Here is a 6,000-nt window from a genome sequence, read left to right as displayed (position 1 = left end):
AGTCTGATGGGGCATGGGGCCAAGGATCCATGTGTGCCCCATGCTGAAGCTGTGCCCAGAGGCCGAGCCATGAATGAATGGTGCTGGTCTCAGCCCTTGTGGTATCAGGAGTCAGGAATAGATGGTTTGTGTATTCTAAGGAGATGGTAGGAAAGTCTTTCTGAGAACTGGGCTCCTTTCACACAGAAAGCAAACATAATTTAGTACAAATGCCACATCTACCCTTAGGGGCTCAGGAATGGGGTGAGGAACAGGAGACTGTAGGAAGCAAGAGGCTCTTCTTCCAGACTCTAAGGTGACAGAGACAGAAGTGGCCCAGGATCTGTCTGGGTGACCTTCATGCTGGGCAGTATTTGCACAGGGCTTGGTCTTGTCCACTTCTGCTCCCCATGGAACCTCAGCAAAAGCCCTGTGCAAACAGCTTACAGTACAAGGATCATCAGAGTGTCGTGGCTCTTTATCCTACACAAAGGCAGAGAGGAAGATCCTTACTTTTCCTTGGTACTTCAGAAAGGATGTCATACAGCTCTTGAGAGTCTGCCTGGGCTCTGGAAAATAGTGTCACAAGTAAGATTTATTAGGCACAAAAATACTCAAGTTTGGGAGACCTTAGGTCTTCAAGTCTAAAGGGTGGGGCTAGGACACCAATTGCCAAAACAAGTAAGAGGAGCCTTGGACACCTCAGTGCCCTGCGACGCCTTGTGCTTGGCCCTTGTTGGTCTTTGTGTTGCTGGTAACTGTGCACGTACGTAGGGCAGAACTGTGGAAATCTCAAAGGATGGAGGCAGCTGCTTAGGGAATCTGGGACCATTTGGGACGAAACACAGGCTGCCCCTGTAGGGGAGCCCTTTGAAGGTTCCAGTGAAGTCACCCCTTAACCAGGTTCTCCCTCCTCCACTGCCAATATCAAAACCAAGGGCTGGGGAGCCGGCTCAGTCGATAAAGTGCTTGCTGGCATGAGGACCAGCATTAGGTTCCCAGTACCCACTGGTGACACACTCCAGTAATGCCACTTCTGGGGAGGCAGACTCAAGAGGGTCCCCAGGGCTTGGTGACCAGCCACTCTAGCTGAATGCATGAGCTCCAGGCTCAGTGAGAGACTCTGCCGAGAAAATAAAGCAGAGGATGGGTGAGCCGGCTAGCAGGTGAAGTTACTTGCTGCCAAGCCCGGGCCCCACGTGATAGAAGGGGAGAACCAACTCCTGGAAGTTGTTCTCCGACCTCTACATCAGCGGTTCTCAACCTTCCTAGTGCTGTGAACCTTGAACACAGTCCCCCATGCCGTGGTGATCCCTAACTATAAAATCATTTCGTAACTACTTCATAACTGTAATTTTGCTATGTTATGAATCGTAATGTAAATATCAGTGTTTTCCCAATGGTCTTAGGAGGCTCCTGTGAAAAGGTAGTTTGATCCCCAGAAAGGGTTGAGACCCACAGGTTGAGAACCACTGCTTTGCATATGCTTGTTATAGCATCAACGTGTACATGTGTGAGCACACAGACCAAACAAACAAACAAACAAAATGGAGCCGTGGAGTTAACCATCTGGGGTTTAAGAATGCTTGCTGCTCTTGCACAGGACTGTGTTCAGTTCGCAGAACTCACATGGCTGCTCATAACCCCCTATAGCTCTAGTTTCAGGAGATTTGACATCACCTTCTAGACTTCTTGGTCACTCGCACACATGTAGTACACATAAACACACATAGGCACATACACACAAATAAAAAATATTTTAAAAAGAGAGCAATTGAAGATACCTTTGGCGTACACACACACACACACACACACACACACACACACACATACACACACACTCATACCTACACATACACAATTTTTAAAAAGGAGTAACAGAAAAATAAAAAAGAAAGAAAACAAAAAAGGACAAAAAGGACCTGGTTCTATTGTCTCCACGTGCTTCCAGCCCCTCTGAGGAGACATTCAGCTGAGAGTGCTCAGCCTTTCTAAGGGCCTGAGAACATCTTCCCTCACCCTGGGAGACCTGTCTGCACTGCTGCCTTTGTGGGAAGCTAATGCTGCCTGGAGTGGTGTGCTCTTCTGAAGATGAGCTATTTGTGTTGCAATAAACAGCAGCTTCCGCTGCCCCATCGGAGCAGGAGTTGGAAAGTCACCACATGGGGCTGGAGCCAGCTGGGGGAGTCCTGGAATGACCTGGGGGTGAGGAGGTTGTCTTACAGGCTGGTGTCCAGGTGCTCAAGTGTCCGGATGCTCGATGCCTGTAGTGCAGTGTGACCCTGGTGTTGTGAAGTAGCCGTTCTCTGATTGGCAACGGCCTGATTCACAACACCAGCTGTCCCGCTACACCATGCCAGAGGTCTCTGGAGTGGCCGATGGAGGAGGGGTCGACTCTGCGGTACCTGAGCTGCTGCTGGGAGGTCCTGGCGATGGGTAGATAGTTGATGATTCAAGGGTGCCTGCTGGGAAGAAGTAAAGACAGGATGACAGTGCAGTCGGACCAGGATGCTAGCCCTGACTCCTACTGCAGAGACTTTTCCGTGTGTGTGTGTGTGTGTGTGTGTGTGTGTGTGTGTGTGTGTGTGTGTGTGTGTTCAACCTTCTGTGTCATTCCTCAGGAGCCATCCACACATGCCAAACAAACCAACAAAAACCGAGATAGTCATCAAGTAGTCCTCATGAAAAAGAGGGGTTTCGGAGACATCTGTAGTGAGTTAGATTCCTAGAACCCACATAAAAGCCAGACTGGTGCATAGCAACATGGGGGAGGCAGAGACAGATGGACCCCTAAGCCTTGTGGGCCAGTCAGCTTAGCCTATTCAGTGAGTTCCAGGTCAGTCAGAGACCCTTCCTCAAAAAGCAAGGAGAATGGTGTTCTGAGAACCAACACCCAGGGTTGACTTCTGAACTACACACACACACACACACACACACACACACACACGCACACATACTTATGCACTAGCTGGTAGAGAAAATCCCTTTTCACTATGGCTGCCTGCAACAAAACAGAATGTAACAGAAAACCCACCTCCAAATGCAGGGGAAGGCAGGGGCTACGTAAATGGCCTATAAAGGGTCATGATGCTGGGGGCTTGGGGCTTTTGAGTCTCAGACCTGTTCAGCTTTGTAGCTCACTTCTGTTCTTGGGGCCATCTTTCTCTTCCTTATATTTCTATCCCCATTCAGTGTTCCAGTTCCAATTCTTTGTTGCAGTACAGAAGAACCTGGAAACCTCAGTGGGTGCTGCTCACACCCTGACTCACATCTTTTATATCCCAATGGCCTCAGCAAACCTGCACACAGGCTGTTACCCTGGATCTAGTGGCTTCTTTGGGGGAGTGTGTCTAGAATGTGTGGCAGGAAATTACCCTCCATGGACAGCTACCAGCCAGGGACAGTAGGGAGCTGGTAGATAACTACCAGGCTCTCTTGCTCTTTGGGTGGAATGATCTGAGATGTGTTTTACAGGGCCCCTCAGAGATCCTCCCCTGCCTAATTCTTCTCCTCTATTGTTCCATCCCTGGGACTATACCCAATACTCGGCTGCCTGTTGGAAGTGTATTGATTTTGAATGGGTATAGTTACACTCTTCCTATGGTAACCCACAGTAGGGTAGTCTGAGGGGCAATGCATGAGTCCTCATGTGTTCACCTTGTTCTGAGAATGAGCCAGACCTGGTACCTCCTGAAATGTCACATCACTGGAGTCTTGCTTGCTCATGTTAGTCCCATACAGACTTTCAAGGAATAAGAATACACAAGTCAGGTCAACAGCCTGGGTCAGGTAGGCATTTTCTTTTTAAATTTTATATTTTGTATTTTATGAGTTTTGCCTGCATCTGTATCTAAGTACTATGTGTGTGCAGTACCTGTAGAGGCCAGAAGAGGGCTTCAGATTCCCTAGAACTGGAGCTAGATAACTGTTAGCTGTTGTGTGGGTAATTGGAATTGAACCTAGATCCTCTGGAAGAACAGCCAGGGCTCTTAACCACTGAGCCATCTCTCCAGCCCCAGGTAAATATTTTCTACATGGGTTTAACCTGCATTTCTTCATTGCTTTTTCATAGGTAAATAATCCTGTAAGTGGGACCTTGGCACCTGAGTTTTGAGGCATTAAGGATCAGTAAAGGGCAAGTGCTGTAGCAGGCACTGAGCCCAGAGTGGTTACTTGAAGACAGTAACAAAAATAAACCGAAGGCAGCCAGTCTGCACTCACACATCTTGGCGGATGCCACCAAGATGGGGTGTGCAAGAACAAAGTCATGGTTCAAAGAGGCTACCAGGCTGTTGGAGCCCAGCCTGAAGTTTATTACTACGGTTAATATTGCATGCAAATAGATTTCCCCACTTTGGTCATATCAGTCCATTAATTCGGGCCCTGTCTGCTACATCTTTATTCTCAGCAGGTTAATCCTGCCAAATGCCTTTTCTGGAGTTCACATCATGCTGTGCTTGTATGTAACAAAGCAATTGTGCTAATCCTGTCCTATCAGCTTTGTGGCTCTGGCTGGTCAAGGGGATGGTGGAGGAAGGGCATGTGAGACTTTTGTCAGGATCTTTCTCCTGCTCCGGTGCCTGCCCTGCCTTGTCTTTTTCTTTATTTCTTTTTAAATTAATACGTTTTTCACTAAATGGACCTAGAGTCAACCATAGTGTTGGACATCTGCCAAGGCCAATGTTTTGTGAAGAGGAATGCCAAAGCTCTTGGTGATCTCCAAGCTTTTTCTAGCAGCCCCGCACAGCCATCAGCTAAACGTGCCAATGAAGGCTTAAAATAGGATGCTTGGCCATCTTGGGCCTTTCTAGGCAGAATCATTAACATGGGCTGTAGAAAGATGGCTTCCGCCATCACCAGATGGGGGAGGGGCATGTCCAGGTCCCATAGAATTCGGTTCCTCTCATCCACAGCCCAGTGCTGTTAAGGTCTTGGATTTGAACCTGGACTTATCCCCAGAGGAGGGTCTGGGAGGTGTAACTCAGTTGGTAGAGTGCTTTCCCAGCACTCAGGAAGCCCTGGTGTGGTGGTGTGTACTTATAGTCCTGGTACCAGAGGCAGAGGTACTAGGGAATCAAGTTCAAGGCTATCCTCAGCCACACAGTTGAGTCTGAGGCCAGCTTGGGCTGCATGAGACCCTTGTTTGTTCATAAAGAAACAAACATCAAAGCAAATCCCAGGGAAGCTGCCTTCTGCCTCTGACTTTGAGCATGCTGTTTCCTCTCTGGCCTTCACGTGGCTTGTTTATAAACTGGTCACGGGCTGGAGGGATAGTTCAGCCGTTAAAGGCTAGGCTCACAACCAAAATAAACCGGTCACACCGTAGACCCCTGCATATGACATCTGCAAGGATTTAGTTGTTGAGACATGTTAGTCATGCAGAACACTGCTGGCATGCACTCAGCAAACATCAGGTGAAGGTTAGCTCACATTTTCATGGATCAGGAAACTATTTGTAGCTTCCTGTAGTACCTACACTGAGTACATGGTGAAACTCCACACAGGCATGTCTTTGAGGGTCTTCAAAGGGGAACTCTACTCTCTTTTCTGTTAGTTACAGAAACACAGCAATGCGGAGGCCTGTCTACCTTACTCCTCACTGTGATGTGGTCTTCTGCATTACCCTGGCAGACTTCACTGGTCCCAAGGAGGCACTGTAAGGGAAGTAAGCACCCGTGACTCTCTCCCAGCTCTGGGTCCTTTATCAGCTACTGTGACCCTGGGCAAATTAGTCAACCCAAGGCAAAGGGGTCTTGAGTTTCAGGTTATCCTGGGATACATAGCAAGACCCTGTCTCAAAATAAAAAAATAAATAAATAAATGAAGTAAGGAAAGGGTTAGCTGAGGTACCTGGCACTCTTCTACCAACACAGTGGTGCCTTCTAGTAATGGCTATTGGGACTTTGTGGCTATGGAATCCCCTTCAAGGTACCACAGCTTGTTTTCTAATCCTCATCCACCCGAGTTCAAGGCTGCATTGGAAACAGCCAGGCATGGTGACTCACGCCTTTAATCCCAGAA

The sequence above is a fragment of the Peromyscus californicus genome, unplaced genomic scaffold (genome assembly GCF_007827085.1).
Source record: "Peromyscus californicus insignis strain IS unplaced genomic scaffold, ASM782708v3 Scaffold_11__1_contigs__length_118956290, whole genome shotgun sequence".
Taxonomy (NCBI): Eukaryota; Metazoa; Chordata; class Mammalia; order Rodentia; family Cricetidae; genus Peromyscus; species Peromyscus californicus.
The sequence above is the reverse complement of the archived record's forward strand: the minus strand, read 5'-3'. Positions refer to the sequence as shown.